Source organism: Pelobates fuscus, chromosome 12 (assembly GCF_036172605.1).
Source record: "Pelobates fuscus isolate aPelFus1 chromosome 12, aPelFus1.pri, whole genome shotgun sequence".
NCBI lineage: Eukaryota > Metazoa > Chordata > Amphibia > Anura > Pelobatidae > Pelobates > Pelobates fuscus.
Window position 1 is genome coordinate 79,343,653 of NC_086328.1, and position 21,946 is coordinate 79,365,598.

General features: G+C 37.3%; 14 non-coding genes across 14 annotated transcripts; all 14 read right to left on the reverse strand.

The window, feature by feature from the left end:
• Positions 1-767: 767 nt before the first annotated feature.
• Positions 768-839, reverse strand: TRNAA-UGC (transfer RNA alanine (anticodon UGC)). Its single transcript has one exon. It is a non-coding gene; the product is annotated as a tRNA-Ala (tRNA).
• A 1,063-nt stretch (positions 840-1,902) lies between these two features.
• On the reverse strand, positions 1,903-1,974 carry TRNAA-UGC (transfer RNA alanine (anticodon UGC)). The gene has a single exon. It is a non-coding gene; the product is annotated as a tRNA-Ala (tRNA).
• A 1,063-nt stretch (positions 1,975-3,037) lies between these two features.
• TRNAA-UGC (transfer RNA alanine (anticodon UGC)) lies at positions 3,038-3,109 on the reverse strand. The gene has a single exon. It is a non-coding gene; the product is annotated as a tRNA-Ala (tRNA).
• Positions 3,110-4,801: 1,692 nt separating this feature from the next.
• Positions 4,802-4,873, reverse strand: TRNAA-UGC (transfer RNA alanine (anticodon UGC)). The gene has a single exon. It is a non-coding gene; the product is annotated as a tRNA-Ala (tRNA).
• A 3,182-nt stretch (positions 4,874-8,055) lies between these two features.
• Positions 8,056-8,127, reverse strand: TRNAA-UGC (transfer RNA alanine (anticodon UGC)). The gene has a single exon. It is a non-coding gene; the product is annotated as a tRNA-Ala (tRNA).
• Positions 8,128-9,191: 1,064 nt separating this feature from the next.
• Positions 9,192-9,263, reverse strand: TRNAA-UGC (transfer RNA alanine (anticodon UGC)). The gene has a single exon. It is a non-coding gene; the product is annotated as a tRNA-Ala (tRNA).
• Positions 9,264-10,955: 1,692 nt separating this feature from the next.
• Positions 10,956-11,027, reverse strand: TRNAA-UGC (transfer RNA alanine (anticodon UGC)). The gene has a single exon. It is a non-coding gene; the product is annotated as a tRNA-Ala (tRNA).
• A 1,064-nt stretch (positions 11,028-12,091) lies between these two features.
• On the reverse strand, positions 12,092-12,163 carry TRNAA-UGC (transfer RNA alanine (anticodon UGC)). Its single transcript has one exon. It is a non-coding gene; the product is annotated as a tRNA-Ala (tRNA).
• Positions 12,164-14,347: 2,184 nt separating this feature from the next.
• TRNAA-UGC (transfer RNA alanine (anticodon UGC)) lies at positions 14,348-14,419 on the reverse strand. The gene has a single exon. It is a non-coding gene; the product is annotated as a tRNA-Ala (tRNA).
• Positions 14,420-15,483: 1,064 nt separating this feature from the next.
• TRNAA-UGC (transfer RNA alanine (anticodon UGC)) lies at positions 15,484-15,555 on the reverse strand. Its single transcript has one exon. It is a non-coding gene; the product is annotated as a tRNA-Ala (tRNA).
• Positions 15,556-17,739: 2,184 nt separating this feature from the next.
• TRNAA-UGC (transfer RNA alanine (anticodon UGC)) lies at positions 17,740-17,811 on the reverse strand. Its single transcript has one exon. It is a non-coding gene; the product is annotated as a tRNA-Ala (tRNA).
• A 1,061-nt stretch (positions 17,812-18,872) lies between these two features.
• On the reverse strand, positions 18,873-18,944 carry TRNAA-UGC (transfer RNA alanine (anticodon UGC)). The gene has a single exon. It is a non-coding gene; the product is annotated as a tRNA-Ala (tRNA).
• Positions 18,945-20,008: 1,064 nt separating this feature from the next.
• TRNAA-UGC (transfer RNA alanine (anticodon UGC)) lies at positions 20,009-20,080 on the reverse strand. The gene has a single exon. It is a non-coding gene; the product is annotated as a tRNA-Ala (tRNA).
• Positions 20,081-21,144: 1,064 nt separating this feature from the next.
• On the reverse strand, positions 21,145-21,216 carry TRNAA-UGC (transfer RNA alanine (anticodon UGC)). The gene has a single exon. It is a non-coding gene; the product is annotated as a tRNA-Ala (tRNA).
• Between the last annotated feature and the right edge of the window lie 730 nt (positions 21,217-21,946).

The following is a 21,946-nucleotide window of genomic DNA, read 5'->3' on the forward strand; positions in this document are numbered from 1 at the left end:
AAGTATATCATCTTCTTATCCAAAAATTATCCTCTTTTACTCGGGGAATGAGGACCTATAATCGATTTACTGACACCTCATGGACACCAGGCACCAGATTTTCTGAGACAGCAGTGAACAGGATCTTAGCAGATGTTTAATTAAGTTTGCTCACTCAACTCTAAATTGTTCAAAATCAAAACCTGAATAGCATTTTCTTTTCGGCTAAACGTTCCAAGCTGTGGAAGGAGCTATGTTGGACTCTTTTCTAAAACATCAGCCTTGAAACTATTTTAATAAAGCTTCTGTAGCCAAAGAAATGAAATTCTCATGAGAAGTCACTAAAACTACGAATGTGAGGTCAAGGAAACTTCCCGAAACTCTAGAATTTAAGTAGGATACGCCATATACACTATTAAAACCCCACTTAGAGAAGTTGGCAACGCTATGCTATTTTCTTTGGGAATATTTTCTGAGAGCAGACTCTGTCCTCAGAAGGAAACCAGACACAGGATTTTTAAGACAAGAGAGGATTTGGAGCTTAAAGATTTTTCTTTGGATTGATACACTAATGTTGACATTGTTGTGTGATAATTACTAAATTGTAAAATTTTGACTTATTTAAAGAAGCTGTGACTAAAGCCGAGTTTGTGAATATTTTGAAAACATCACTTTTTGCCTACATATTTTTCTCGATACAATTCATCTTCTGGTGAATAAATTCTTCATTGGAACTATGTAAACAAAGTCACTCATGCCGACTCTTCTAAATTAAAATTAATTGCACCTGGAGATGCCGGGGATTGAACCCGGGGCCTCATACATGCAAAGCATGCGCTCTACCACTGAGCTACATCCCCATTACACTGTTGCAGCATTACAGAACACGACACACAAATAGAACCTCGGCTCATTCGAAAAAATAGCCTTGTCTATTTTTTTTTAATAAAGTTCGTCTGAGGACTGTAGATTGCAAAATAGTTAAAAACCTCAGATGTATATTAACAGAGGTAATAGTTGGACACATTTAACCACATCCAATGATTGTTTAGGACTCCTAGCCTACGTATGGTAACTTAGTGTCAATTGTTATATCAGATGGCTTAAATGCCCTTCCATTTATGACTTTATTGGTCAAAATATGAAGTTCTTCACTAAGTATATCATCTTCTTATCCCAAAATTATCCTCTTTTACTCGGGGAATGAGGACCTATAATCGATTTACTGACACCTCATGGACACCAGGCACCAGATTTTCTGAGACAGCAGTGAACAGGATCTTAGCAGATGTTTAATTAAGTTTGCTCACTCAACTCTAAATTGTTCAAAATCAAAACCTGAATTGCATTTTCTTTTCGGCTAAACGTTCCAAGCTGTGGAAGGAGCTATGTTGGACTCTTTTCTAAAACATCAGCCTTGAAACAATTTTAATAAAGCTTCTGTAGCCAAAGAAATGAAATTCTCATGAGAAGTCACTAAAACTACGAATGTGAGGTCAAGGAAACTTCCCGAAACTCTAGAATTTAAGTAGGATACGCCATATACACTATTAAAACCCCACTTAGAGAAGTTGGCAACGCTATGCTATTTTCTTTGGGAATATTTTCTGAGGGCAGACTCTGTCCTCAGAAGGAAACCAGACACAGGATTTTTAAGACAAGAGAGGATTTGGAGCTTAAAGATTTTTCTTTGGATTGATACACTAATGTTGACATTGTTGTGTGATAATTACTAAATTGTAAAATTTTGACTTATTTAAAGAAGCTGTGACTAAAGCAGAGTTTGTGAATATTTTGAAAACATCACTTTTTGCCTACATATTTTTCTCGATACAATTCATCTTCTGGTGAATAAATTCTTCATTGGAACTATGTAAACAAAGTCACTCATGCCGACTCTTCTAAATTAAAATTAATTGCACCTGGAGATGCCGGGGATTGAACCTGGGGCCTCATACATGCAAAGCATGCGCTCTACCACTGAGCTACATCCCCATATTACTGTTGCAGCTTTACAGAACACGACACACAAATAGAACCTCGGCTCATTCGAAAAAATAGCCTTGTCTATTTTTTTTTAATAAAGTTCGTCTGAGGACTGTAGATTGCAAAATAGTTAAAAGCCTCAGATGTATATTAACAGAGGTAATAGTTGGACACATTTAACCACATCCAATGATTGTTTAGGACTCCTAGCCTACGTATGGTAACTTAGTGTCAATTGTTATATCAGATGGCTTAAATGCCCTTCCATTTATGACTTTATTGGTCAAAATATGAAGTTCTTCACTAAGTATATCATCTTCTTATCCAAAAATTATCCTCTTTTACTCGGGGAATGAGGACCTATAATCGATTTACTGACACCTCATGGACACCAGGCACCAGATTTTCTGAGACAGCAGTGAACAGGATCTTAGCAGATGTTTAATTAAGTTTGCTCACTCAACTCTAAATTGTTCAAAATCAAAACCTGAATAGCATTTTCTTTTCGGCTAAACGTTCCAAGCTGTGGAAGGAGCTATGTTGGACTCTTTTCTAAAACATCAGCCTTGAAACAATTTTAATAAAGCTTCTGTAGCCAAAGAAATGAAATTCTCATGAGAAGTCACTAAAACTACGAATGTGAGGTCAAGGAAACTTCCCGAAACTCTAGAATTTAAGTAGGATACGCCATATACACTATTAAAACCCCACTTAGAGAAGTTGGCAACGCTATGCTATTTTCTTTGGGAATATTTTCTGAGAGCAGACTCTGTCCTCAGAAGGAAACCAGACACAGGATTTTTAAGACAAGAGAGGATTTGGAGCTTAAAGATTTTTCTTTGGATTGATACACTAATGTTGACATTGTTGTGTGATAATTACTAAATTGTAAAATTTTGACTTATTTAAAGAAGCTGTGACTAAAGCCGAGTTTGTGAATATTTTGAAAACATCACTTTTTGCCTACATATTTTTCTCGATACAATTCATCTTCTGGTGAATAAATTCTTCATTGGAACTATGTAAACAAAGTCACTCATGCCGACTCTTCTAAATTAAAATTAATTGCACCTGGAGATGCCAGGGATTGAACCCGGGGCCTCATACATGCAAAGCATGCGCTCTACCACTGAGCTACATCCCCATTATACTGTTGCAGCATTACAGAACACGACACACAAATAGAACCTCGGCTCATTCGAAAAAATAGCCTTGTCTATTTTTTTTTAATAAAGTTCGTCTGAGGACTGTAGATTGCAAAATAGTTAAAAGCCTCAGATGTATATTAACAGAGGTAATAGTTGGACACATTTAACCACATCCAATGATTGTTTAGGACTCCTAGCCTACGTATGGTAACTTAGTGTCAATTGTTATATCAGATGGCTTAAATGCCCTTCCATTTATGACTTTATTGGTCAAAATATGAAGTTCTTCACTAAGTATATCATCTTCTTATCCAAAAATTATCCTCTTTTACTCGGGGAGTGAGGACCTATAATCGATTTACTGACACCTCATGGACACCAGGCACCAGATTTTCTGAGACAGCAGTGAACAGGATCTTAGCAGATGTTTAATTAAGTTTGCTTACTCAACTCTAAATTGTTCAAAATCAAAACCTGAATTGCATTTTCTTTTCGGCTAAAGGTTCCAAGCTGTGGAAGGAGCTATGTTGGACTCTTTTCTAAAACATCAGCCTTGAAACAATTTTAATAAAGCTTCTGTAGCCAAAGAAATGAAATTCTCATGAGAAGTCACTAAAACTACGAATGTGAGGTCAAGGAAACTTCCCGAAACTCTAGAATTTAAGTAGGATACGCCATATACACTATTAAAACCCCACTTAGAGAAGTTGGAAACGCTATGCTATTTTCTTTGGGAATAAGGAAATCTAATGCAGACTCTGTCCTCAGAAGGAAACCAGACACAGGATTTTTAAGACAAGAGAGGATTTGGAGCTTAAAGATTTTTCTATGGATTGATACACTAATGTTGACATTGTTGTGTGATAATTACTAAATTGTAAAATTTTGACTTTATTGGTCAAAATATGAAGTTCTTTACTAAGTATATCATCTTCTTATCCAAAAATTATCCTCTTTTACTCGGGGAATGAGGACCTATAATCGATTTACTGACACCTCATGGACACCAGGCACCAGATTTTCTGAGACAGCAGTGAACAGGATCTTAGCAGATGTTTAATTAAGTTTGCTCACTCAACTCTAAATTGTTCAAAATCAAAACCTGAATTGCATTTTCTTTTCGGCTAAACGTTCCAAGCTGTGGAAGGTCCATGTTGGACTCTTTTCTAAAACATCAGCCTTGAAACAATTTTAATAAAGCTTCTGTAGCCAAAGAAATGAAATTCTCATGAGAAGTCACTAAAACTACGAATGTGAGGTCAAGGAAACTTCCCGAAACTCTAGAATTTAAGTAGGATACGCCATATACACTATTAAAAACCCACTTAGAGAAGTTGGCAACGCTATGCTATTTTCTTTGGGAATAAGGAAATCTAATGCAGACTCTGTCCTCAGAAGGAAACCAGACACCGTATTTTTAAGACAAGAGAGGATTTGGAGCTTAAAGATTTTTCTTTGGATTGATACACTAATGTTGACATTGTTGTGTGATAATTACTAAATTGTAAAATTTTGACTTATTTAAAGAAGCTGTGACTAATGCCGAGTTTGTGAATATTTTGAAAACATCACTTTTTGCCTACATATTTTTCTCGATACAATTCATCTTCTGGTGAATAAATTCTTCATTGGAACTATGTAAACAAAGTCACTCATGACGACTCTTCTAAATTAAAATTAATTGCACCTGGAGATGCCGGGGATTGAACCCGGGGCCTCATACATGCAAAGCATGCGCTCTACCACTGAGCTACATCCCCATTACACTGTTGCAGCATTACAGAACACGACACACAAATAGAACCTCGGCTCATTCGAAAAAATAGCCTTGTCTATTTTTTTTTAATACAGTTCGTCTGAGGACTGTAGATTGCAAAATAGTTAAAAGCCTCAGATGTATATTAACAGAGGTAATAGTTGGACACATTTAACCACATCCAATGATTGTTTAGGACTCCTAGCCTACGTATGGTAACTTAGTGTCAATTGTTATATCAGATGGCTTAAATGCCCTTCCATTTATGACTTTATTGGTCAAAATATGAAGTTCTTCACTAAGTATATCATCTTCTTATCCAAAAATTATCCTCTTTTACTCGGGGAGTGAGGACCTATAATCGATTTACTGACACCTCATGGACACCAGGCACCAGATTTTCTGAGACAGCAGTGAACAGGATCTTAGCAGATGTTTAATTAAGTTTGCTTACTCAACTCTAAATTGTTCAAAATCAAAACCTGAATTGCATTTTCTTTTCGGCTAAAGGTTCCAAGCTGTGGAAGGAGCTATGTTGGACTCTTTTCTAAAACATCAGCCTTGAAACTATTTTAATAAAGCTTCTGTAGCCAAAGAAATGAAATTCTCATGAGAAGTCACTAAAACTACGAATGTGAGGTCAAGGAAACTTCCCGAAACTCTAGAATTTAAGTAGGATACGCCATATACACTATTAAAACCCCACTTAGAGAGGGGCGGGGCCAGGCCGCCGAGCGAGATGGTCGCATGTCTGACCAGCTCCTGGAATTGCTAACGAAAAAACAAACCATCAGTCTACTTTGGGCACAAAAACTGACAAAAATCGGTGAAACACATCGGGTGGAGAGTACCGGACCCAGGGTGAGGCTGGCCCAAACGGTTTCAGTCCCCTGGGGGAAGAATCCTCACTGGCACCAACGAGGCCTACTCCGGCGGTGAGTGGGGCAGACGGCCGCTGCCCCGCTATCCTGCCCATCGGTGCTCAGACAGGAGCCAGACCCGTGGAGCCGTGGCCCCGTTCCCCCCCATGGACCGGGGGGGTGATCCCGGTCCCCATTCCCCCCATACCCCGACTATCCCGGGAGCAGCAGCAGGGCCGTCTGAATCCAGCACCAAAACACAGCGTGCAAGATGGCGGAGACCAAGAATGATGGCGCCAAACCAGGCAGTGAGGCTCAGAAGCGGCCCACACAGCTCCCCCTGCACAGCATGAACCTGCGGGCAGCACCGGCGCGGCCAAACCTGGAGGCCGTATCTAGCTGGGCTGCTGCGTGGGCCCGACGACTGAATCTAAGATGGCGGAGACCGCGAGGCAAAGCACTGACTCACAGAGCCCAAAACAAGCTGATGATCCCCGCTGACAAGACAAGCGAAGGAACCAGCAGAGAGCAAACCACCATCAGTGGCAGACGGATGAAGAGGAGGGGAGCCGCACGGCACAAGGCGGCGCAACAAACACCGCTACCGGCACCAAGCACCTAGCCACCTACCCTCAAAGAGTGAGAGAGCCGGAGCCCAAGGTACAGAGCTGAATCCCCCTTCAACATCTAAACCGGCATCTCATACACAAATATTGTGCCGGCTTCTGCCACAACATAAGCGACTTTAAACTAGGACACTCAGGCATACCCAAAGCCCTCCTATAAACGAGGCATAGGCTGACAGGGCACCCACAACCCAGGAGAGGGGAGAGGCCCTTACACAATGCCTTTGCTGATAAGGACGCTGCCCAGACCCTACCACAGCCTCCACAACTGGGACTGGCTTAACACTTAAGTAACTGACAAAATTTCAATGTGTACCATCTTTCTTGTCTTGTTCTCCCAAGTTTAGCAATTGTATGTCACTCTTAGCCTAAATGTACTATGCTTTGCTGTCCACACTGGGACATGTCACCTGCTACTCACGTCTTGACAGGCCAGCTGCCAGGCACTCTCTTGAGCCCTACTACCATTCTCACACTCCCTGTTTATAAGCGTGTAACATAAGCTATTCAACCTATTTTATTTTCTTCTAGTCAATCGTATTACCTAAGCAATCTCTAAATATAAAAAATTGTGCTTGATTTCGCATGTACCCATATGTTTCACATGTCTTTTAAGCGTTGAAGGAATGCCTTTGGGGTACCTTGCAACAACATGTTATCAGCTTATGCACAACAAAAATAAAGAATTAAAAAAAAAAAAAAAACCCCACTTAGAGAAGTTGGCAACGCTATGCTATTTTCTTTGGGAATAAGGAAATCTAATGCAGACTCTGTCCTCAGAAGGAAACCAGACACAGGATTTTTAAGACAAGAGAGGATTTGGAGCTTAAAGATTTTTCTATGGATTGATACACTAATGTTGACATTGTTGTGTGATAATTACTAAATTGTAAAATTTTGACTTTATTGGTCAAAATATGAAGTTCTTTACTAAGTATATCATCTTCTTATCCAAAAATTATCCTCTTTTACTCGGGGAATGAGGACCTATAATCGATTTACTGACACCTCATGGACACCAGGCACCAGATTTTCTGAGACAGCAGTGAACAGGATCTTAGCAGATGTTTAATTAAGTTTGCTCACTCAACTCTAAATTGTTCAAAATCAAAACCTGAATTGCATTTTCTTTTCGGCTAAACGTTCCAAGCTGTGGAAGGTCCATGTTGGACTCTTTTCTAAAACATCAGCCTTGAAACAATTTTAATAAAGCTTCTGTAGCCAAAGAAATGAAATTCTCATGAGAAGTCACTAAAACTACGAATGTGAGGTCAAGGAAACTTCCCGAAACTCTAGAATTTAAGTAGGATACGCCATATACACTATTAAAAACCCACTTAGAGAAGTTGGCAACGCTATGCTATTTTCTTTGGGAATAAGGAAATCTAATGCAGACTCTGTCCTCAGAAGGAAACCAGACACAGTATTTTTAAGACAAGAGAGGATTTGGAGCTTAAAGATTTTTCTTTGGATTGATACACTAATGTTGACATTGTTGTGTGATAATTACTAAATTGTAAAATTTTGACTTATTTAAAGAAGCTGTGACTAAAGCCGAGTTTGTGAATATTTTGAAAACATCACTTTTTGCCTACATATTTTTCTCGATACAATTCATCTTCTGGTGAATAAATTCTTCATTGGAACTATGTAAACAAAGTCACTCATGCCGACTCTTCTAAATTAAAATTAATTGCACCTGGAGATGCCGGGGATTGAACCCGGGGCCTCATACATGCAAAGCATGCGCTCTACCACTGAGCTACATCCCCATTACACTGTTGCAGCATTACAGAACACTTTACACAAATAGAACCTCGGCTCATTCGAAAAAATAGCCTTGTCTATTTTTTTTTAATAAAGTTCGTCTGAGGACTGTAGATTGCAAAATAGTTAAAAGCCTCAGATGTATATTAACAGAGGTAATAGTTGGACACATTTAACCACATCCAATGATTGTTTAGGACTCCTAGCCTACGTATGGTAACTTAGTGTCAATTGTTATATCAGATGGCTTAAATGCCCTTCCATTTATGACTTTATTGGTCAAAATATGAAGTTCTTCACTAAGTATATCATCTTCTTATCCAAAAATTATCCTCTTTTACTCGGGGAATGAGGACCTATAATCGATTTACTGACACCTCATGGACACCAGGCACCAGATTTTCTGAGACAGCAGTGAACAGGATCTTAGCAGATGTTTAATTAAGTTTGCTCACTCAACTCTAAATTGTTCAAAATCAAAACCTGAATTGCATTTTCTTTTCGGCTAAACGTTCCAAGCTGTGGAAGGTCCATGTTGGACTCTTTTCTAAAACATCAGCCTTGAAACAATTTTAATAAAGCTTCTGTAGCCAAAGAAATGAAATTCTCATGAGAAGTCACTAAAACTACGAATGTGAGGTCAAGGAAACTTCCCGAAACTCTAGAATTTAAGTAGGATACGCCATATACACTATTAAAAACCCACTTAGAGAAGTTGGCAACGCTATGCTATTTTCTTTGGGAATAAGGAAATCTAATGCAGACTCTGTCCTCAGAAGGAAACCAGACACAGTATTTTTAAGACAAGAGAGGATTTGGAGCTTAAAGATTTTTCTTTGGATTGATACACTAATGTTGACATTGTTGTGTGATAATTACTAAATTGTAAAATTTTGACTTATTTAAAGAAGCTGTGACTAAAGCCGAGTTTGTGAATATTTTGAAAACATCACTTTTTGCCTACATATTTTTCTCGATACAATTCATCTTCTGGTGAATAAATTCTTCATTGGAACTATGTAAACAAAGTCACTCATGCCGACTCTTCTAAATTAAAATTAATTGCACCTGGAGATGCCGGGGATTGAACCCGGGGCCTCATACATGCAAAGCATGCGCTCTACCACTGAGCTACATCCCCATTACACTGTTGCAGCATTACAGAACACGACACACAAATAGAACCTCGGCTCATTCGAAAAAATAGCCTTGTCTATTTTTTTTTAATAAAGTTCGTCTGAGGACTGTAGATTGCAAAATAGTTAAAAGCCTCAGATGTATATTAACAGAGGTAATAGTTGGACACATTTAACCACATCCAATGATTGTTTAGGACTCCTAGCCTACGTATGGTAACTTAGTGTCAATTGTTATATCAGATGGCTTAAATGCCCTTCCATTTATGACTTTATTGGTCAAAATATGAAGTTCTTCACTAAGTATATCATCTTCTTATCCAAAAATTATCCTCTTTTACTCGGGGAGTGAGGACCTATAATCGATTTACTGACACCTCATGGACACCAGGCACCAGATTTTCTGAGACAGCAGTGAACAGGATCTTAGCAGATGTTTAATTAAGTTTGCTTACTCAACTCTAAATTGTTCAAAATCAAAACCTGAATTGCATTTTCTTTTCGGCTAAAGGTTCCAAGCTGTGGAAGGAGCTATGTTGGACTCTTTTCTAAAACATCAGCCTTGAAACTATTTTAATAAAGCTTCTGTAGCCAAAGAAATGAAATTCTCATGAGAAGTCACTAAAACTACGAATGTGAGGTCAAGGAAACTTCCCGAAACTCTAGAATTTAAGTAGGATACGCCATATACACTATTAAAACCCCACTTAGAGAAGTTGGCAACGCTATGCTATTTTCTTTGGGAATAAGGAAATCTAATGCAGACTCTGTCCTCAGAAGGAAACCAGACACAGGATTTTTAAGACAAGAGAGGATTTGGAGCTTAAAGATTTTTCTATGGATTGATACACTAATGTTGACATTGTTGTGTGATAATTACTAAATTGTAAAATTTTGACTTTATTGGTCAAAATATTAAGTTCTTTACTAAGTATATCATCTTCTTATCCAAAAATTATCCTCTTTTACTCGGGGAATGAGGACCTATAATCGATTTACTGACACCTCATGGACACCAGGCACCAGATTTTCTGAGACAGCAGTGAACAGGATCTTAGCAGATGTTTAATTAAGTTTGCTCACTCAACTCTAAATTGTTCAAAATCAAAACCTGAATTGCATTTTCTTTTCGGCTAAACGTTCCAAGCTGTGGAAGGTCCATGTTGGACTCTTTTCTAAAACATCAGCCTTGAAACAATTTTAATAAAGCTTCTGTAGCCAAAGAAATGAAATTCTCATGAGAAGTCACTAAAACTACGAATGTGAGGTCAAGGAAACTTCCCGAAACTCTAGAATTTAAGTAGGATACGCCATATACACTATTAAAAACCCACTTAGAGAAGTTGGCAACGCTATGCTATTTTCTTTGGGAATAAGGAAATCTAATGCAGACTCTGTCCTCAGAAGGAAACCAGACACAGTATTTTTAAGACAAGAGAGGATTTGGAGCTTAAAGATTTTTCTTTGGATTGATACACTAATGTTGACATTGTTGTGTGATAATTACTAAATTGTAAAATTTTGACTTATTTAAAGAAGCTGTGACTAAAGCCGAGTTTGTGAATATTTTGAAAACATCACTTTTTGCCTACATATTTTTCTCGATACAATTCATCTTCTGGTGAATAAATTCTTCATTGGAACTATGTAAACAAAGTCACTCATGCCGACTCTTCTAAATTAAAATTAATTGCACCTGGAGATGCCGGGGATTGAACCCGGGGCCTCATACATGCAAAGCATGCGCTCTACCACTGAGCTACATCCCCATTACACTGTTGCAGCATTACAGAACACGACACACAAATAGAACCTCGGCTCATTCGAAAAAATAGCCTTGTCTATTTTTTTTTAATAAAGTTCGTCTGAGGACTGTAGATTGCAAAATAGTTAAAAGCCTCAGATGTATATTAACAGAGGTAATAGTTGGACACATTTAACCACATCCAATGATTGTTTAGGACTCCTAGCCTACGTATGGTAACTTAGTGTCAATTGTTATATCAGATGGCTTAAATGCCCTTCCATTTATGACTTTATTGGTCAAAATATGAAGTTCTTCACTAAGTATATCATCTTCTTATCCAAAAATTATCCTCTTTTACTCGGGGAATGAGGACCTATAATCGATTTACTGACACCTCATGGACACCAGGCACCAGATTTTCTGAGACAGCAGTGAACAGGATCTTAGCAGATGTTTAATTAAGTTTGCTCACTCAACTCTAAATTGTTCAAAATCAAAACCTGAATTGCATTTTCTTTTCGGCTAAACGTTCCAAGCTGTGGAAGGTCCATGTTGGACTCTTTTCTAAAACATCAGCCTTGAAACAATTTTAATAAAGCTTCTGTAGCCAAAGAAATGAAATTCTCATGAGAAGTCACTAAAACTACGAATGTGAGGTCAAGGAAACTTCCCGAAACTCTAGAATTTAAGTAGGATACGCCATATACACTATTAAAAACCCACTTAGAGAAGTTGGCAACGCTATGCTATTTTCTTTGGGAATAAGGAAATCTAATGCAGACTCTGTCCTCAGAAGGAAACCAGACACAGTATTTTTAAGACAAGAGAGGATTTGGAGCTTAAAGATTTTTCTTTGGATTGATACACTAATGTTGACATTGTTGTGTGATAATTACTAAATTGTAAAATTTTGACTTATTTAAAGAAGCTGTGACTAAAGCCGAGTTTGTGAATATTTTGAAAACATCACTTTTTGCCTACATATTTTTCTCGATACAATTCATCTTCTGGTGAATAAATTCTTCATTGGAACTATGTAAACAAAGTCACTCATGCCGACTCTTCTAAATTAAAATTAATTGCACCTGGAGATGCCGGGGATTGAACCCGGGGCCTCATACATGCAAAGCATGCGCTCTACCACTGAGCTACATCCCCATTACACTGTTGCAGCATTACAGAACACGACACACAAATAGAACCTCGGCTCATTCGAAAAAATAGCCTTGTCTATTTTTTTTTAATAAAGTTCGTCTGAGGACTGTAGATTGCAAAATAGTTAAAAGCCTCAGATGTATATTAACAGAGGTAATAGTTGGACACATTTAACCACATCCAATGATTGTTTAGGACTCCTAGCCTACGTATGGTAACTTAGTGTCAATTGTTATATCAGATGGCTTAAATGCCCTTCCATTTATGACTTTATTGGTCAAAATATGAAGTTCTTCACTAAGTATATCATCTTCTTATCCAAAAATTATCCTCTTTTACTCGGGGAATGAGGACCTATAATCGATTTACTGACACCTCATGGACACCAGGCACCAGATTTTCTGAGACAGCAGTGAACAGGATCTTAGCAGATGTTTAATTAAGTTTGCTCACTCAACTCTAAATTGTTCAAAATCAAAACCTGAATTGCATTTTCTTTTCGGCTAAACGTTCCAAGCTGTGGAAGGTCCATGTTGGACTCTTTTCTAAAACATCAGCCTTGAAACAATTTTAATAAAGCTTCTGTAGCCAAAGAAATGAAATTCTCATGAGAAGTCACTAAAACTACGAATGTGAGGTCAAGGAAACTTCCCGAAACTCTAGAATTTAAGTAGGATACGCCATATACACTATTAAAAACCCACTTAGAGAAGTTGACAACGCTATGCTATTTTCTTTGGGAATAAGGAAATCTAATGCAGACTCTGTCCTCAGAAGGAAACCAGACACAGGATTTTTAAGACAAGAGAGGATTTGGAGCTTAAAGATTTTTCTTTGGATTGATACACTAATGTTGACATTGTTGTGTGATAATTACTAAATTGTAAAATTTTGACTTATTTAAAGAAGCTGTGACTAAAGCCGAGTTTGTGAATATTTTGAAAACATCACTTTTTGCCTACATATTTTTCTCGATACAATTCATCTTCTGGTGAATAAATTCTTCATTGGAACTATGTAAACAAAGTCACTCATGCCGACTCTTCTAAATTAAAATTAATTGCACCTGGAGATGTCGGGGCCTCATACATGCAAAGCATGCGCTCTACCACTGAGCTACATCCCCATTACATTGCTGCAGCATTACAGAACACGACACACAAATAGAACCTCGGCTCATTCGAAAAAATAGCCTTGTCTATTTTTTTTTAATAAAGTTCGTCTGAGGACTGTAGATTGCAAAATAGTTAAAAGCCTCAGATGTATATTAACAGAGGTAATAGTTGGACACATTTAACCACATCCAATGATTGTTTAGGACTCCTAGCCTACGTATGGTAACTTAGTGTCAATTGTTATATCAGATGGCTTAAATGCCCTTCCATTTATGACTTTATTGGTCAAAATATGAAGTTCTTCACTAAGTATATCTTCTTATCCAAAAATTATCCTCTTTTACTCGGGGAATGAGGACCTATAATCGATTTACTGACACCTCATGGACACCAGGCACCAGATTTTCTGAGACAGCAGTGAACAGGATCTTAGCAGATGTTTAATTAAGTTTGCTCACTCAACTCTAAATTGTTCAAAATCAAAACCTGAATTGCATTTTCTTTTCGGCTAAACGTTCCAAGCTGTGGAAGGTCCATGTTGGACTCTTTTCTAAAACATCAGCCTTGAAACAATTTTAATAAAGCTTCTGTAGCCAAAGAAATGAAATTCTCATGAGAAGTCACTAAAACTACGAATGTGAGGTCAAGGAAACTTCCCGAAACTCTAGAATTTAAGTAGGATACGCCATATACACTATTAAAAACCCACTTAGAGAAGTTGGCAACGCTATGCTATTTTCTTTGGGAATAAGGAAATCTAATGCAGACTCTGTCCTCAGAAGGAAACCAGACACAGTATTTTTAAGACAAGAGAGGATTTGGAGCTTAAAGATTTTTCTTTGGATTGATACACTAATGTTGACATTGTTGTGTGATAATTACTAAATTGTAAAATTTTGACTTATTTAAAGAAGCTGTGACTAAAGCCGAGTTTGTGAATATTTTGAAAACATCACTTTTTGCCTACATATTTTTCTCGATACAATTCATCTTCTGGTGAATAAATTCTTCATTGGAACTATGTAAACAAAGTCACTCATGCCGACTCTTCTAAATTAAAATTAATTGCACCTGGAGATGCCGGGGATTGAACCCGGGGCCTCATACATGCAAAGCATGCGCTCTACCACTGAGCTACATCCCCATTACACTGTTGCAGCATTACAGAACACGACACACAAATAGAACCTCGGCTCATTCGAAAAAATAGCCTTGTCTATTTTTTTTTAATAAAGTTCGTCTGAGGACTGTAGATTGCAAAATAGTTAAAAGCCTCAGATGTATATTAACAGAGGTAATAGTTGGACACATTTAACCACATCCAATGATTGTTTAGGACTCCTAGCCTACGTATGGTAACTTAGTGTCAATTGTTATATCAGATGGCTTAAATGCCCTTCCATTTATGACTTTATTGGTCAAAATATGAAGTTCTTCACTAAGTATATCATCTTCTTATCCAAAAATTATCCTCTTTTACTCGGGGAATGAGGACCTATAATCGATTTACTGACACCTCATGGACACCAGGCACCAGATTTTCTGAGACAGCAGTGAACAGGATCTTAGCAGATGTTTAATTAAGTTTGCTCACTCAACTCTAAATTGTTCAAAATCAAAACCTGAATTGCATTTTCTTTTCGGCTAAACGTTCCAAGCTGTGGAAGGTCCATGTTGGACTCTTTTCTAAAACATCAGCCTTGAAACAATTTTAATAAAGCTTCTGTAGCCAAAGAAATGAAATTCTCATGAGAAGTCACTAAAACTACGAATGTGAGGTCAAGGAAACTTCCCGAAACTCTAGAATTTAAGTAGGATACGCCATATACACTATTAAAAACCCACTTAGAGAAGTTGGCAACGCTATGCTATTTTCTTTGGGAATAAGGAAATCTAATGCAGACTCTGTCCTCAGAAGGAAACCAGACACAGTATTTTTAAGACAAGAGAGGATTTGGAGCTTAAAGATTTTTCTTTGGATTGATACACTAATGTTGACATTGTTGTGTGATAATTACTAAATTGTAAAATTTTGACTTATTTAAAGAAGCTGTGACTAAAGCCGAGTTTGTGAATATTTTGAAAACATCACTTTTTGCCTACATATTTTTCTCGATACAATTCATCTTCTGGTGAATAAATTCTTCATTGGAACTATGTAAACAAAGTCACTCATGCCGACTCTTCTAAATTAAAATTAATTGCACCTGGAGATGCCGGGGATTGAACCCGGGGCCTCATACATGCAAAGCATGCGCTCTACCACAGAGCTACATCCCCATTACACTGTTGCAGCATTACAGAACACGACACACAAATAGAACCTCGGCTCATTCGAAAAAATAGCCTTGTCTATTTTTTTTTAATAAAGTTCGTCTGAGGACTGTAGATTGCAAAATAGTTAAAAGCCTCAGATGTATATTAACAGAGGTAATAGTTGGACACATTTAACCACATCCAATGATTGTTTAGGACTCCTAGCCTACGTATGGTAACTTAGTGTCAATTGTTATATCAGATGGCTTAAATGCCCTTCCATTTATGACTTTATTGGTCAAAATATGAAGTTCTTCACTAAGTATATCATCTTCTTATCCAAAAATTATCCTCTTTTACTCGGGGAATGAGGACCTATAATCGATTTACTGACACCTCATGGACACCAGGCACCAGATTTTCTGAGACAGCAGTGAACAGGATCTTAGCAGATGTTTAATTAAGTTTGCTCACTCAACTCTAAATTGTTCAAAATCAAAACCTGAATTGCATTTTCTTTTCGGCTAAACGTTCCAAGCTGTGGAAGGTCCATGTTGGACTCTTTTCTAAAACATCAGCCTTGAAACAATTTTAATAAAGCTTCTGTAGCCAAAGAAATGAAATTCTCATGAGAAGTCACTAAAACTACGAATGTGAGGTCAAGGAAACTTCCCGAAACTCTAGAATTTAAGTAGGATACGCCATATACACTATTAAAAACCCACTTAGAGAAGTTGACAACGCTATGCTATTTTCTTTGGGAATAAGGAAATCTAATGCAGACTCTGTCCTCAGAAGGAAACCAGACACAGGATTTTTAAGACAAGAGAGGATTTGGAGCTTAAAGATTTTTCTTTGGATTGATACACTAATGTTGACATTGTTGTGTGATAATTACTAAATTGTAAAATTTTGACTTATTTAAAGAAGCTGTGACTAAAGCCGAGTTTGTGAATATTTTGAAAACATCACTTTTTGCCTACATATTTTTCTCGATACAATTCATCTTCTGGTGAATAAATTCTTCATTGGAACTATGTAAACAAAGTCACTCATGCCGACTCTTCTAAATTAAAATTAATTGCACCTGGAGATGTCGGGGCCTCATACATGCAAAGCATGCGCTCTACCACTGAGCTACATCCCCATTACATTGCTGCAGCATTACAGAACACGACACACAAATAGAACCTCGGCTCATTCGAAAAAATAGCCTTGTCTATTTTTTTTTAATAAAGTTCGTCTGAGGACTGTAGATTGCAAAATAGTTAAAAGCCTCAGATGTATATTAACAGAGGTAATAGTTGGACACATTTAACCACATCCAATGATTGTTTAGGACTCCTAGCCTACGTATGGTAACTTAGTGTCAATTGTTATATCAGATGGCTTAAATGCCCTTCCATTTATGACTTTATTGGTCAAAATATGAAGTTCTTCACTAAGTATATCTTCTTATCCAAAAATTATCCTCTTTTACTCGGGGAATGAGGACCTATAATCGATTTACTGACACCTCATGGACACCAGGCACCAGATTTTCTGAGACAGCAGTGAACAGGATCTTAGCAGATGTTTAATTAAGTTTGCTCACTCAACTCTAAATTGTTCAAAATCAAAACCTGAATTGCATTTTCTTTTCGGCTAAACGTTCCAAGCTGTGGAAGGTCCATGTTGGACTCTTTTCTAAAACATCAGCCTTGAAACAATTTTAATAAAGCTTCTGTAGCCAAAGAAATGAAATTCTCATGAGAAGTCACTAAAACTACGAATGTGAGGTCAAGGAAACTTCCCGAAACTCTAGAATTTAAGTAGGATACGCCATATACACTATTAAAAACCCACTTAGAGAAGTTGGCAACGCTATGCTATTTTCTTTGGGAATAAGGAAATCTAATGCAGACTCTGTCCTCAGAAGGAAACCAGACACAGTATTTTTAAGACAAGAGAGGATTTGGAGCTTAAAGATTTTTCTTTGGATTGATACACTAATGTTGACATTGTTGTGTGATAATTACTAAATTGTAAAATTTTGACTTATTTAAAGAAGCTGTGACTAAAGCCGAGTTTGTGAATATTTTGAAAACATCACTTTTTGCCTACATATTTTTCTCGATACAATTCATCTTCTGGTGAATAAATTCTTCATTGGAACTATGTAAACAAAGTCACTCATGCCGACTCTTCTAAATTAAAATTAATTGCACCTGGAGATGCCGGGGATTGAACCCGGGGCCTCATACATGCAAAGCATGCGCTCTACCACTGAGCTACATCCCCATTACACTGTTGCAGCATTACAGAACACGACACACAAATAGAACCTCGGCTCATTCGAAAAAATAGCCTTGTCTATTTTTTTTTAATAAAGTTCGTCTGAGGACTGTAGATTGCAAAATAGTTAAAAGCCTCAGATGTATATTAACAGAGGTAATAGTTGGACACATTTAACCACATCCAATGATTGTTTAGGACTCCTAGCCTACGTATGGTAACTTAGTGTCAATTGTTATATCAGATGGCTTAAATGCCCTTCCATTTATGACTTTATTGGTCAAAATATGAAGTTCTTCACTAAGTATATCTTCTTATCCAAAAATTATCCTCTTTTACTCGGGGAATGAGGACCTATAATCGATTTACTGACACCTCATGGACACCAGGCACCAGATTTTCTGAGACAGCAGTGAACAGGATCTTAGCAGATGTTTAATTAAGTTTGCTCACTCAACTCTAAATTGTTCAAAATCAAAACCTGAATTGCATTTTCTTTTCGGCTAAACGTTCCAAGCTGTGGAAGGTCCATGTTGGACTCTTTTCTAAAACATCAGCCTTGAAACAATTTTAATAAAGCTTCTGTAGCCAAAGAAATGAAATTCTCATGAGAAGTCACTAAAACTACGAATGTGAGGTCAAGGAAACTTCCCGAAACTCTAGAATTTAAGTAGGATACGCCATATACACTATTAAAAACCCACTTAGAGAAGTTGGCAACGCTATGCTATTTTCTTTGGGAATAAGGAAATCTAATGCAGACTCTGTCCTCAGAAGGAAACCAGACACAGGATTTTTAAGACAAGAGAGGATTTGGAGCTTAAAGATTTTTCTTTGGATTGATACACTAATGTTGACATTGTTGTGTGATAATTACTAAATTGTAAAATTTTGACTTATTTAAAGAAGCTGTGACTAAAGCCGAGTTTGTGAATATTTTGAAAACATCACTTTTTGCCTACATATTTTTCTCGATACAATTCATCTTCTGGTGAATAAATTCTTCATTGGAACTATGTAAACAAAGTCACTCATGCCGACTCTTCTAAATTAAAATTAATTGCACCTGGAGATGCCGGGGATTGAACCCGGGGCCTCATACATGCAAAGCATGCGCTCTACCACTGAGCTACATCCCCATTACACTGTTGCAGCATTACAGAACACGACACACAAATAGAACCTCGGCTCATTCGAAAAAATAGCCTTGTCTATTTTTTTTTAATAAAGTTCGTCTGAGGACTGTAGATTGCAAAATAGTTAAAAGCCTCAGATGTATATTAACAGAGGTAATATTTGGACACATTTAACCACATCCAATGATTGTTTAGGACTCCTAGCCTACGTATGGTAACTTAGTGTCAATTGTTATATCAGATGGCTTAAATGCCCTTCCATTTATGACTTTATTGGTCAAAATATGAAGTTCTTCACTAAGTATATCATCTTCTTATCCAAAAATTATCCTCTTTTACTCGGGGAATGAGGACCTATAATCGATTTACTGACACCTCATGGACACCAGGCACCAGATTTTCTGAGACAGCAGTGAACAGGATCTTAGCAGATGTTTAATTAAGTTTGCTCACTCAACTCTAAATTGTTCAAAATCAAAACCTGAATTGCATTTTCTTTTCGGCTAAACGTTCCAAGCTGTGGAAGGTCCATGTTGGACTCTTTTCTAAAACATCAGCCTTGAAACAATTTTAATAAAGCTTCTGTAGCCAAAGAAATGAAATTCTCATGAGAAGTCACTAAAACTACGAATGTGAGGTCAAGGAAACTTCCCGAAACTCTAGAATTTAAGTAGGATACGCCATATACACTATTAAAAACCCACTTAGAGAAGTTGGCAACGCTATGCTATTTTCTTTGGGAATAAGGAAATCTAATGCAGACTCTGTCCTCAGAAGGAAACCAGACACAGGATTTTTAAGACAAGAGAGGATTTGGAGCTTAAAGATTTTTCTTTGGATTGATACACTAATGTTGACATTGTTGTGTGATAATTACTAAATTGTAAAATTTTGACTTATTTAAAGAAGCTGTGACTAAAGCCGAGTTTGTGAATATTTTGAAAACATCACTTTTTGCCTACATATTTTTCTCGATACAATTCATCTTCTGGTGAATAAATTCTTCATTGGAACTATGTAAACAAAGTCACACATGCCGACTCTTCTAAATTAAAATTAATTGCACCTGGAGATGCCGGGGATTGAACCCGGGGCCTCATACATGCAAAGCATGCGCTCTACCACTGAGCTACATCCCCATTACATTGCTGCAGCATTACAGAACACGACACACAAATAGAACCTCGGCTCATTCGAAAAAATAGCCTTGTCTATTTTTTTAAATAAAGTTCGTCTGAGGACTGTAGATTGCAAAATAGTTAAAAGCCTCAGATGTATATTAACAGAGGTAATAGTTGGACACATTTAACCACATCCAATGATTGTTTAGGACTCCTAGCCTACGTATGGTAACTTAGTGTCAATTGTTATATCAGATGGCTTAAATGCCCTTCCATTTATGACTTTATTGGTCAAAATATGAAGTTCTTCACTAAGTATATCATCTTCTTATCCAAAAATTATCCTCTTTTACTCGGGGAGTGAGGACCTATAATCGATTTACTGACACCTCATGGTCACCAGGCACCAGATTTTCTGAGACAGCAGTGAACAGGATCTTAGCAGATGTTTAATTAAGTTTGCTCACTCAACTCTAAATTGTTCAAAATCAAAACCTGAATTGCATTTTCTTTTCGGCTAAACGTTCCAAGCTGTGGAAGGAGCTATGTTGGACTCTTTTCTAAAACATCAGCCTTGAAACAATTTTAATAAAGCTTCTGTAGCCAAAGAAATGAAATTCTCATGAGAAGTCACTAAAACTACGAATGTGAGGTCAAGGAAACTTCCCGAAACTCTAGAATTTAAGTAGGATACGCCATATACACTATTAAAAACCCACTTAGAGAAGTTGGCAACGCTATGCTATTTTCTTTGGGAATAAGGAAATCTAATGCAGACTCTGTCCTCAGAAGGAAACCAGACACAGGATTTTTAAGACAAGAGAGGATTTGGAGCTTAAAGATTTTTCTTTGGATTGATACACTAATGTTGACATTGTTGTGTGATAATTACTAAATTGTAAAATTTTGACTTATTTAAAGAAGCTGTGACTAAAGCCGAGTTTGTGAATATTTTGAAAACATCACTTTTTGCCTACATATTTTTCTCGATACAATTCATCTTCTGGTGAATAAATTCTTCATTGGAACTATGTAAACAAAGTCACTCATGCCGACTCTTCTAAATGAAAATTAATTGCACCTGGAGATGCCGGGGATTGAACCCGGGGCCTCATACATGCAAAGCATGCGCTCTACCACTGAGCTACATCCCCATTACACTGTTGCAGCATTACAGAACACGACACACAAATAGAACCTCGGCTCATTCGAAAAAATAGCCTTGTCTATTTTTTTTTAATAAAGTTCGTCTGAGGACTGTAGATTGCAAAATAGTTAAAAGCCTCAGATGTATATTAACAGAGGTAATAGTTGGACACATTTAACCACATCCAATGATTGTTTAGGACTCCTAGCCTACGTATGGTAACTTAGTGTCAATTGTTATATCAGATGGCTTAAATGCCCTTCCATTTATGACTTTATTGGTCAAAATATGAAGTTCTTCACTAAGTATATCATCTTCTTATCCAAAAATTATCCTCTTTTACTCGGGGAATGAGGACCTATAATCGATTTACTGACACCTCATGGACACCAGGCACCAGATTTTCTGAGACAGCAGTGAACAGGATCTTAGCAGATGTTTAATTAAGTTTGCTCACTCAACTCTAAATTGTTCAAAATCAAAACCTGAATTGCATTTTCTTTTCGGCTAAACGTTCCAAGCTGTGGAAGGTCCATGTTGGACTCTTTTCTAAAACATCAGCCTTGAAACAATTTTAATAAAGCTTCTGTAGCCAAAGAAATGAAATTCTCATGAGAAGTCACTAAAACTACGAATGTGAGGTCAAGGAAACTTCCCGAAACTCTAGAATTTAAGTAGGATACGCCATATACACTATTAAAAACCCACTTAGAGAAGTTGGCAACGCTATGCTATTT